Source organism: Culex quinquefasciatus, chromosome 3 (assembly GCF_015732765.1).
Source record: "Culex quinquefasciatus strain JHB chromosome 3, VPISU_Cqui_1.0_pri_paternal, whole genome shotgun sequence".
Taxonomy (NCBI): Eukaryota; Metazoa; Arthropoda; class Insecta; order Diptera; family Culicidae; genus Culex; species Culex quinquefasciatus.
The window spans coordinates 12,113,306-12,126,320 of NC_051863.1; positions in this window are offsets into that span (position 1 = coordinate 12,113,306).

The window sequence follows — 13,015 nt, forward strand, 5'->3', positions numbered from 1 at the left end:
TTTGTCTTTTTGTCTTTTTGTCTTTTTGTCTTTTTGTCTTTTTGTCTTTTTGTCTTTTTGTCTTTTTGTCTTTTTGTCTTTTCTGTCTTTTTGTCTTTTTGTCTTTTTGTCTTTTTGTCTTTTTGTCTTTTTGTCTTTTTTGCCTTTTTTGTCTTTTTTGTCTTTTTTGTCTTTTTTGTCTTTTTTGTCTTTTTTGTCTTTTTTGTCTTTTTTGTCTTTTTTGTCTTTTTTGTCTTTTTTGTCATTTTGGTGATTTTGGTCATTTTGGTCATTTTGGTCATTTTGGTCATTTTGGTCATATTGGTCATTTTGGTCATTTTGGTCATTTTGGTCATTTTGGTCATTTTGGTAATTTTAGTCATTTAAGTCATTTTGGTCATTTTGGTCATTTTAATCATTTTGGTCATTTTGATCATTTTGGTCATTTTGGTCATTTTGGTCATTTTGGTCATTTTGGTCATTTTGGTCATTTTGGTCATTTTGGTCATTTTGGTAATTTTAGTCATTTAAGTCATTTTGGTCATTTTGGTCATTTTGGTCATTTTGGTCATTTTGTTCATTTTGGTCATTTTGGTCATTTTGGTCATTTTGGTCATTTTGGTCATTTTGGTAATTTTAGTCATTTAAGTCATTTTGGTCATTTTGGTCATTTTGGTCATTTTGGTCATTTTGGTCATTTTGGTCATTTTGGTCATTTTGGTCATTTTGGTCATTTTGGTCATTTTGGTCATTTTGATCATTTTGGTCATTTTGGTCATTTTGGTCATTTTGGTCATTTCGGTCATTTTGATCATTTTGGTCATTTTGGTCATTTTGGTCATTTTGGTCATTTTGGTCATTTTGACTATTTTGACTATTTTGGTCATTTTGGTCATTTTGGTCATTTTGGTCATTTTGGTCATTTTGGTCATTTTGGTCATTTTGACTATTTTGGTAATTTTTTTTAATTTTGGTCATTTTGGTCATTTCGGTCATTTCGGTCATTTTGGTCATTTTGGTCGTTTTGGTCATTTTGGTCTAGTTTTTAGTTTTTAGTTTTTAGTTTTTAGTTTTTAGTTTTTAGTTTTTAGTTTTTAGTTTTTAGTTTTTAGTTTTTAGTTTTTAGTTTTTAGTTTTTAGTTTTTAGTTTTTAGTTTTTAGTTTTTAGTTTTTAGTTTTTAGTTTTTAGTTTTTAGTTTTTAGTTTTTAATTTTAAGTTTTTAGTTTTAGTTTTTAGTTTTTAGTTTTTAGTTTTTAGTTTTTAGTTTTTAGTTTTTAGTTTTTAGTTTTAGTTTTTAGTTTTAGTTTTTAGTTTTTAGTTTTTAGTTTTTAGTTTTTAGTTTTTAGTTTTTAGTTTTTAGTTTTTAGTTTTTAGTTTTTAGTTTTTAGTTTTTAGTTTTTAGTTTTTTTTTTAGTTTTTAGTTTTTAGTTTTTAGTTTTAGTTTTTAGTTTTTAGTTTTTAGTTTTTAGTTTTTAGTTTTAGTTTTTAGTTTTAGTTTTTAGTTTTTAGTTTTTAGTTTTTAGTTTTTAGTTTTTAGTTTTTAGTTTTTAGTTTTTAGTTTTAGTTTTTAGTTTTTAGTTTTAGTTTTTAGTTTTTAGTTTTTAGTTTTTAGTTTTTAGTTTTTAGTTTTTAGTTTTTAGTTTTTAGTTTTTAGTTTTTAGTTTTTAGTTTTTAGTTTTTAGTTTTTAGTTTTTAGTTTTTAGTTTTTAGTTTTTAGTTTTTAGTTTTTAGTTTTTAGTTTTTAGTTTTTAGTTTTAGTTTTTAGTTTTTAGTTTTTAGTTTTTAGTTTTTAGTTTTAGTTTTTAGTTTTTAGTTTTTAGTTTTAGTTTTTAGTTTTTAGTTTTTAGTTTTTAGTTTTTAGTTTTTAGTTTTAGTTTTTAGTTTTTAGTTTTTAGTTTTTAGTTTTTAGTTTTTAGTTTTTAGTTTTTAGTTTTTAGTTTTTAGTTTTTAGTTTTTAGTTTTAGTTTTTAGTTTTTAGTTTTTAGTTTTTAGTTTTTAGTTTTTAGTTTTTAGTTTTTAGTTTTAGTTTTTAGTTTTTAGTTTTTAGTTTTTAGTTTTTAGTTTTTAGTTTTTAGTTTTTAGTTTTTAGTTTTTAGTTTTTAGTTTTTAGTTTTTAGTTTTTAGTTTTTAGTTTTTAGTTTTAGTTTTTAGTTTTTAGTTTTTAGTTTTTAGTTTTTAGTTTTTAGTTTTTAGTTTTTAGTTTTTAGTTTTTAGTTTTTAGTTTTTAGTTTTTAGTTTTTAGTTTTTAGTTTTTAGTTTTTAGTTTTTAGTTTTTAGTTTTAGTTTTTAGTTTTTAGTTTTTAGTTTTTAGTTTTAGTTTTTAGTTTTTAGTTTTTAGTTTTTAGTTTTTAGTTTTAGTTTTTAGTTTTTAGTTTTTAGTTTTTAGTTTTTAGTTTTTAGTTTTTAGTTTTTAGTTTTTAGTTTTTAGTTTTTAGTTTTAGTTTTTAGTTTTTAGTTTTTAGTTTTTAGTTTTTAGTTTTTAGTTTTAGTTTTTAGTTTTTAGTTTTAGTTTTTAGTTTTTAGTTTTTAGTTTTTAGTTTTTAGTTTTTAGTTTTTAGTTTTTAGTTTTTAGTTTTTAGTTTTTAGTTTTTAGTTTTTAGTTTTTAGTTTTTAGTTTTTAGTTTTTAGTTTTTAGTTTTTAGTTTTTAGTTTTTAGTTTTTAGTTTTTAGTTTTTAGTTTTTAGTTTTTAGTTTTTAGTTTTTAGTTTTTAGTTTTTAGTTTTTAGTTTTTAGTTTTTAGTTTTTAGTTTTTAGTTTTTAGTTTTAGTTTTTAGTTTTTAGTTTTAGTTTTTAGTTTTTAGTTTTTAGTTTTTAGTTTTTAGTTTTTAGTTTTTAGTTTTTAGTTTTTAGTTTTTAGTTTTTAGTTTTTAGTTTTTAGTTTTAGTTTTTAGTTTTTAGTTTTTAGTTTTTAGTTTTTAGTTTTTAGTTTTTAGTTTTTAGTTTTTAGTTTTTAGTTTTTAGTTTTTAGTTTTTAGTTTTTAGTTTTTAGTTTTTAGTTTTTAGTTTTTAGTTTTTAGTTTTAGTTTTTAGTTTTTAGTTTTTAGTTTTTAGTTTTAGTTTTTAGTTTTTAGTTTTTAGTTTTTAGTTTTTAGTTTTTAGTTTTTAGTTTTTAGTTTTTAGTTTTTAGTTTTTAGTTTTTAGTTTTTAGTTTTTAGTTTTTAGTTTTAGTTTTTAGTTTTTAGTTTTTAGTTTTTAGTTTTAGTTTTTAGTTTTTAGTTTTTAGTTTTTAGTTTTTAGTTTTTAGTTTTTAGTTTTTAGTTTTTAGTTTTTAGTTTTTAGTTTTTAGTTTTTAGTTTTTAGTTTTTAGTTTTTAGTTTTTAGTTTTTAGTTTTTAGTTTTTAGTTTTAGTTTTTAGTTTTTAGTTTTTAGTTTTTAGTTTTTAGTTTTTAGTTTTTAGTTTTTAGTTTTTAGTTTTTAGTTTTTAGTTTTTAGTTTTTAGTTTTTAGTTTTTAGTTTTTAGTTTTTAGTTTTTAATGAGTTTTCATCAAACTTGAAATTTTTTAATTATTTAACCTAAATTTTATGCATATTTCTTTAAAATATAATAACCCTAATTAAACAAACAACTTGATTATGATTTTTCAAATAAAACACAAGAACTAAGTTAACTATAATCAATTCGATTTGTGTCATAAGGTGTTTTTATATTCGTTATTATTGAGTTTTTCAGCCGGTGGCTGGTCCTCAGGAGATAATCATCAATCTAACTGTATTTTCCTTTTGTGAAATATCGTAAATGCTTCTGTATAAAATCATTGCCACAATGAAAAATAAATAAAGCACCTCTCAACAATGATGCTTGCAAAAACATAGTCAACAGATGATGGAAATTTGCAATCACCCCCAGTTTCTGTCCTGATTCGATCATCCATTTGGCAGCTGTCTCAAATATATGGTAATTTGAAACACCCCCTTCAGATAGAATAAATTTCTTCTCCGCACACTTCAACACTATTGAGTAAACTGCTACTGGAATATTCTTCAAAGTTCATTTGCATGCACGAGCAGGCCAGCATGATGTGAAAGAAACCCCACTTTAGACATTCTTTTGATGATGATTTTCTCCAATTAAAAGCTTTCTTTGATGGTTTTGTCCTATCTATAGAATTATTATTCATATTCATTTTCTTTATTTTTCACATGAATAAGAATTGATTTTAAACAACTAATTTCTGCGATAAACTAGACAAGTCTTAGTTCTTTGTTTTCTTTTCGTTTGAATTTCATGTGCGCTATCAATCTAGCTGCAACCTTGCTTTCCCACAAACTTTGTTAATTCTCAAAGATCCAACTCATTTTCACGAAGCGCTTTCAATCTTTCCAAAATAAATCTAATCCTGGTGAGATCAAAAGATCCCACCAAGTCTCCCTCTCCCTGCCACAGCCGGAGGCCCTTTGGCGTTATTTTTTTCCGCGTACGCAGGCATAAACCATCATCAGCTCAGCTCCGGAATGCACGCCGGCAGCCCTCGTCACTTTTGAAACTTTATCCATCCAGACCAGCCAGTCCAACGACGGCGATCCCTCGTCATTTCATCAACCATATTTCGTCCGGGTGCCGGTGCCGGAGCAATTACTTTCGCACGAGTCAGAATTGGGCGAGAAGTGAAGTTCGTTGGTCTACCAAGTGTGGCGAAAGAATTCCAGAACGCTGGGACGTAGTCTAATTCATTTTTTTTCTTTTTTCTTTTCTGCATTTTATCATTATTTACGAGTGCATTCAGTTAGACATGAAGCACAGAGAAAATTTGTAACCTGACATTTACCACGCATAACAGAAAGAATTTGGTCATGTGAAAGAAAATATAAATATAAATTAATATAATATTTTTTCCAATAATATTTACGTACCGTCATCAGGGGTGACGTTGCATCTCGGGGGTGAGATTGGGTCAAAAAAAATTTCCTCATTTTTGTATGACTCAATCTCACCCCAGATCCAATGTCACTCACTAGCAAAGAGATGATTTTTTTTAAGAGATTATTTTCAGTATAATTGCACGTCGCAAGAATTCTTTTTTTCACCACGAGTCGTACATTCAACGAATATTTATAAGAATATTATTTTTAAATATTGCTAGACCTTTCAAAAATTGTGGTTATTTGCTCACTTTGATGTAAAGCCTGTGGTATCTGCTAAATTTTTCATTTGTTCAAAAGTTGAGCAAAACATGTAAGCCGTCAGCCAATGTTTACTGATTTTGAGCATTTCAAAATATGAAGTAAAATTCAATTTTTTTACTATTGCAAAAGAGCGAAATTGGACGAGCTTTTTGGTAAAAATATTTTCGAGAAAGAAAAATCAAGTCGTTCATATGGAAATTGCCAAAAACTACAAAAAAAAACATTTTTTTTAACATTTTAATTTTTAGGATTGGACTTTAGACTATGGTCAATATGGAGACTTTTATGTAAAATTTGTAGAATCGATTCCCGCATTCCCGCACTTTTCAAAAAAACAGTTTCAGTGAATGATTTTTTTTTCAGGTGAGTTGCTCCATCCTGCATTTTTCGTGAGTGTAAGGCCATTCTCACAAAAATTTTGAACGATAAAAATTGTAGGCTTACCTTTACATTTGACTTTTATATTTAAAAATCAAAAAATCTTATAAAAGTGGCATGTTTTTTTTTTCTTTCAGGGTTTTTTTCGGAAAGCCCGTCAAATTTCCTACAAGTTTGTCTCTGACCACTTTTTGATACGATGCAACGGCTTCGAGATACAGCAATATTTCAACTAAGAAATACAAAAATATTTAAAACAGCTACGCCCTTCTCAAATATCACTATCCATATTCACAAAAATGGCTTTAATAAGCGTAGGGTAACATGTCTACAAAGTTTCATTGAAATCGGAGAGGGTCGAGAAAAAAGTATCTAAACATTTTCTGTATTGGGATGGAATTGCTCAAAAAACACATCTCACCAATGCCAAATTCAGTTATCGGGAACTTATTTTTTGTCTCTGTTATCAGATTTTTTTGTAATAACTTCTGATAACAGAATGAGTAATTTTTCGAACAAATTTGTGTTTCTTTTTTGTGAGCTAATCTGGGTATTTTAATAACTAGTTCTGACCTCCTGACAATAACAGAACTTGAACTTATTCAGTTGTTTCCATCTTCTCGGGTTATTGTTGAGATAGAAACTTGGTGTCAAAGGGACTTTTATGTAAAATTAGACGCCCGGTTTGATGGCCTACTCAGAATTCCGAAAAAACGTAATTTTCATTTTAAAAAACACTAAAAAAGTTTTAAAAATTCATCCATTTTCCATTACTCGACTGCAAAAATTTTTGAACATGTCATTTTATGGGAAATTTAATGTACTTTTCGAATCTACATTGACCCAGAAGGTTCATTTTTTCATTTAGAACAATTTTTTTCATTTTAAAATTTCGTGTTTTTTCTAACTTTGCAGGGTTATTTTTTAGAATGTAACAATGTTCTACAAAGTTGTAGAGCCGACAATTACAAAAAATGATATAAACATAAAAGGTTTGCTTGTAAACATCACGAGTTATCGCGATTTTACGAAAAAAAGTTTTGAAAAAGTTGGTCGTCATCGATCATGGCCGTTCATGGTCACCCGCGACAGACACGGACGACGAAACAAAGAGAAACGCAAAAAGTTACTTTTTCAGAACTTGTTTTCGTGAAATCGCGATAACTCGTTTATAAGCAAACCCCTTGGGTCTATACATCAAATTTTTTTGTAATTGTCTGCTCTACAACTTTGTAGAACATTGTTGCACTCTAAAAACTAACCCTACAAAGTTAGAAAAGACATAAAATTTTAAAATGATAATTATTGTTCTAAATGAAAAAATGACAATGTAGATTCAAAAAGAACAATAAATTTCCCATAAAATGACATGTTCCAAAAATTTTTACAGTCGAGTAACGGAAAATGGGAGAATTTTTAAAACTTTTTTAGTGTTTTTTTCGATGAAAAATAAGTTTTTTCGGAATTCTGAGTACGCCATCAAATCGAGCGTCTAATTTTACATAAAAGTCCCTTTGACACCAAGTTTCTATCTCATCACCGTTTCAGGCTGCAAATTATTGAAAAATACCTCTTTTTTCGCATGTTCAAAAATGGAAGGGGTCGTACCGCCCCTCCGTCACGAGATATCGAAAAACGGACCTCGGATTCGTGATCAGGGACAAAAGTTACCCCTTAGGACAAAGTTTAACGCAAATCGAAGAGGGGTCGGGGCAACTGCTGTGTGAGTTGGCGGAGAATTACCCATATGGACAAACTAATGATGCAAAATTGCATCTTTGGGCATACCGAAGGCACCACAAAAAATTCATCTGGATTTAAAAATTCAAAAATTTAAATTAAAAAAAATACCGATTTCGTAGAGTACTGCTTATATCACAAAAATTTAAAAAAAAAATGATAAAATAAACTCGTTAAAACAGCATTCTTATTTGCCTCAAGTGCCCTAGTTATCACCAAGTAATTTTTATTTTCTTTTTGAAAAGTGATAGGAATTTAGTGTAACAAAAATAAAGAAAATATTAAATATCGGGTGTTTTCACGAGAATTCCAGTGAAATAGAATAAAACTCACTAACCATAACTGGAACACTGGAATTTCATGTAGTTTTATTATTTTACTTCAACTGTAATGTCTGTTTATGTTTTGAATCGTTTTACATCAACTTAGGAGTTTAAGGAAATTAGAGTATTTGCAAAAAGAAAACTGAATAAAGCTTGTGAAAATTTCATAATTTTTTCCGAGATACTTCAATGATACGAAACTTAATTCAATATTTTGTATCTGAAAAAAATATAAGTATTTAATAAAACAAAGTCAAAGCAATACTCGATAATATAATCGTGTCGTATTTTTGGCGGTGTCCTTTGATTAACTTTAACATCAAAACACCCATGCTCTAGAAAAACGGGGAATTTCCGTACAAATTCCCTTTTTTTCGAGCTTGGGAGTTTGGGTGTTAAAATCAGATTATTTTTTTTGCATTTCCACCTAAATATATTTATTAGGGTGGGTACGTTTTTCAAAAAGTTCTCGGATCAAGTTTTAGTATGGTTCCCCTTGTAGGGCATGCCCATAGGGACTTTCATGCCAAATATCAGCTCATTCGGTTGTAAACTGGCTGCGCGCATCGAGGTTAAAGTTTACATGGGAATTACTATGGGAAATTGGAACTTTTTGTTCAAACACTCCTACAGGCCTGGGAAAATCACGCGCCAACTTCTGGTATGGTCAGGCCTATGGGGAATGGTCTGGAGAACACTTTTCCCGAAGAGAGCATATGGATTCGTTGTCCCTAGACCTGGCGCATCGACAAAACATCTGATGTCTCCGGAATCAACGGTTTTCCCTCAAAAAGCATCAAATTTTCCTTAGCATGCTATGAAAGCTTGATGAACATCGCGATGCCATACGTCAGGTAGCTACCACGTGGTTGAAATATTTGCAAAAAAATACAAATTCGCTATGCAAAGATTCTGAAATCGACTAAATAATATCAGGATTACTCGAAATGATCATTTTCTAGTTAAAAAAGGTTTGCAATTAAATATTCCAGCCGTTTCTCACCCACGTGGTAGCTGCCTGACGTATAGCGTCGCGATGTTCATCAAGCTTTCATAGCATGCTAAGGAAAATTTGATGCTTTTTGAGGGAAACCCGTTGTTTTCGGAGACATCGGATTGTTTGCCGATGCGCCAGGTCTAGGGACAACGAATCCATATGCTCTCTTCGGGAAAAGTGTTCTCCAGACCATTCCCCATAGGCCTGACCATACCAGAAGTTGGCGCGTGATTTTCCCAGGCCTGTAGGAGCGTTTGAACAAAAAGTTCCAATTTCCCATAGTAATTCCCATGTAAACTTTAACCTCGATGCGCGCAGCCAGTTTACAACCAAATGAGCTGATATTTGGCATGAAAGTCCCTATGGGCATTCCCTACAAGGGGAACCATACTAAAACTTGATCCGAGAACTTTTTGAAAAACGTACCCACCCTAATATTTATCTTATTTTTAACACGCCAAATCTTCAAACCCGTTCCCAAATTGTGCTCAGTGAAAACATTATTATTGTTCCCTTTCAAAAGATATTTTTAGACTGCGTCCTGACCGCACTGTGTACCCTGTTCTTGGCACGGCATGGCACCCACCAACGCGTTGTTGTCCTGGAGGCGAAGTAATTATTTTTCCATCACACCAAATTCGATCAGCGACGCGTTTGCCTCGCGCGTAAGCATATTTCCGGCGCGCTCGGCCAAAAGTTATTCACTCGTGTCACTCTCTTTGGCAGGATTCCAGCGAAAATTGCACCCAATTTATTGTCTTTTGTGGGGCTCTCTCTCATTATTGAAAATTGAAAACGGCTGCGACAAAAAAAAAATATTTTTCCACGATGTATAATTTAAATTTTAACTTTTGAATTTATTTTGTTTGTGTTATTCGAAACTTTATTTTTTTATAAAAGTCAGTCATCAAACACTCTACCAATCAGCAAAACCATTATTTTGTAGACACAGTAAATATGCACTTTAATTCACTACTTTGTAAATGTTACCATCGATTAGGAAAATGTAATAGTTTCAAAACATCTTTATGCAAGTTAAGTATTAACAATTTTCACAGTGTCATCAATAATTTATGTATGGTTCAACTGTTTTCGCACTCAACACCCACATAAATCCTATTATTGGTTGCAGTGTGCTTTCAATTTCCTGGTTCTGGAGTGAGACTTATTGCATAATTTAATAAACGTAGAATCAACAAAAGAATTATTTTCTGTATACATGTGGGGCAGCTTTGCAAATTATTTTATTCGTGAATTTAATATTAAAATGTAGTTTTATTCTTCACTACTTACAGAAACACACACAAAGCTGTTTGGTCTGCCTTTGTCCAGCGGTCTAAAATTGTCACGAAAGCATCAATTAGCATCCAAAAAGCTATAACTAAAGCACGTCAATTTGCATCAAACTGCTTCCACAAACGTGAAAATGCACTCCCCGAGGGAACTCCCAGTGGTCGTCGTAAAAAGCAGTTGTGGTTAACGTCTCGAAAAGCAATTCAAAAGTTTTTCCATCTTACGGAAGACTTTCCGTGTCGTCTTGAAGGGGAAAAGTGTGGATGCTTGTTGCTGAACGAAACTGCTCATAATTTTGAGATAGTTTGTGACTAGAATTGGTTATTTACCACAGCACTTGTAAAATCATCGTTTCACAGCACAAAACTTTAGCATTGGAAGATGTGTGGAACTTTTATTACTAAGAAGGACTTCCTAAGAAACTGATTCAAATCATAAATAGATTTTTTACAGGCAACGCTACCAAATAAAATCTTGAAAGAACATTGTTTGCCCTCCAGAATTGAAGCCAAAAGCTTCAAAGCTTTTTTTCTAATTTGGAATCAACACATTCGGGGTCTGCCTATTGAAGATTCATGTTTTGTTATTTCACGTGAATAAAAACATGTAAGTAGATCCTTCCTTCAGGGCAGTGGGAGCTTGTTGTTCATGCTTGTCAAAATAATACATTCGAGCAGAAAGTGAAACAAGGTCCATTTTCGCTCCGAGCGGGTGAGGATGCTTCGTTAAAGCGAGAAATCTGAAGATAATTTCATTGTTCATGCGATAAGCAAGCAAAGATTAATTTTAATTAATTAATTTTAAAATTCAAATCTGGAAATTCTAAAAGTATTCATAACATGACATCTATTTCATTATTTTTTTTATTTAAAACAAAACTGGGAAAATACGACGAAAAAACTGATATAACGTCATCAGAGGTGACATTAGGTCTGGGGTAAGATTGGATCATTCAAGTTTCAGCATTATTGTATGACCCAATCTCACCCTCAGACCCAATGTCACCCTTAATGACGGTGATTAAAACTGTTAAAGTATAACTGATGAATTTGTAGCTTTATTCAATTAGGCTGTTGCAAATATTTTTCAAAGTTAAATTTGTCCAAAAATCAGGAGGCAAAAAAAAATGTTTTCAAAAAACTTCAAAATTTTAATAAAAATAGAGGTTAAATCAACTGAAAACAATCTCAAATGCATTTTTCTGCATTGATAATCATAATTAGCATGTTTGGGCTAAATTAAAAATATTTAGAATTTTTTATGAAATTCCAATGCACAGCACCGCCAAAACTTTTTTTCCGCAAAAAAATAAAATTTTCGTCAATACTTATTTTTTTTAAACTAATAATTTCAAAACGACAGGACAGGTATATAAAGCATTCTAAAACACTTTTTTTCGTTGAAACCAAGACTCGGAAATTCAACTTTTAAACTTTTTTAAACCTCGTTGGAAAAAATGTCTAATGAATTTTTAAGCTATCAAAAGTGCTTTTTAAAAACATACTTTTTGATTGAAAAGTATTTCCATCAACATAAAAAATATGTAAAAGTTCGAAAAAATACTCAAAATTTAAGTGTTTAACAATATGGGTATCAAATGAACGGGATTTTTTCAAACATTTCAAAACTAATATCACATTTTTTTCAAAAAAAACACTCAAAATTTTCACCAAAAAAAATAATTTTTAATTATATTTTCTAAAATACGTATTTTTGTATGGAATTGTTATTTCATTCAAAATATATGAAAGATCCAGATAATTCGACATCCATACGGCAAAACACTGAAATTTCTTGTATATTTTCGAAAATACCTACTTTAACATTCCAACGCCCAAGGCTCCAAAAAAGTTGGAACGGTAACTTCAACTCAATGGTTCTCGGGCATAACTCAACCAATCAAGATAATTCTTCTTTCCAGTGATTTGTTAGGATGTCTAGATGATTCTAGACCTTTGCAGAACTTAATTTGATCAAATCTGTAATTTTTGCGATCAAAAACATCGTTCCAACTTTTTTTTTCGCGTGTAAAAAAAAATTCGCCCAAAATTCCGTGGAGGCAGTCGTTTAAAAAAAGTTGGAACGATGTTTTCGGTCGCAGAAATTACAGATTTGTTCAAATCAAGTTCTGCAAAATTTTAGGATCATCTAGACATTCTTACAAATCACTGGGAACAAGAATCGTCCCGATTGGTTGAGTTATGCCCAAGAACGGGCGTGTTGAAGTTACCGTTCCAACTTTTTTGGGAGGCTTGGGCGTCCGTGTAAGTTTGACATGCGTTGGGCGTTCCAGCGTTAAAAAAAAATTATACCTTCAAAAAAAAGTTGTTCATATTCGAAATGCATGAAAAAATCTCGACCATTTGAGACCCATATTGCAAAAAACATATATTTTGAGCATTTTTTCAAAAATTTGTAGTTTTGGGATGGTTTTGAGTATTTGAAAAAAAAAATTATAACAATCGAAACGTATAAAAAATCCCGATCATTTGATACCCAAATTGCAAAAAACATAATTTTTTGGTATTTTTCGAAAATACGTAGTTTTGTGAAAAAAATTATGTATTTTCAAAAAAATTTGTTATTACATTCGAAATGTATGAAAAATCCCGATCATTTGATTACCCATATTGCAAAAAAAAATGATTATTTTTGTTTACTTTCAAAAATACGCTCTTTTGTAAAAAATATGAGTACCTTAAAAAAAATAGTTATAACAAGCGAATTGTATGAAAAAATCTCGATCATTTGATACATATAGCACAAAAAACATTAATTTTTGATTTTTTTTTTTTTGAAAATATGTAGTTTTGTGAAAGTTTTGCATATTTTCAAAAAAATATTGTAATAACTTTCAAAATGTATTAAAAAAAATCCAGTTAATTTGCTACGGGACCATTCATAAACCACGTGGACACATTAGGGGGGGGGGGGAAGGCTACAGATTCCCAAAAAAAGTGTCCACGTTATTTATGGATGGTCCCTACCCATATTGCAAAAAACTGAAATTTATTGTATGTTTTCGAAAATACGTAGGTTTGTTAAAAAAAATGATTACCTTACAAAAATTTGAACCCTAAAAAAATTGTTACTATATCCGAAATGTATGAAAAAATCCTCCCAATTTGATACTCATACTGCAAAAAAAAAACATATATTTTGAGCATTTTTTTCGAAAAT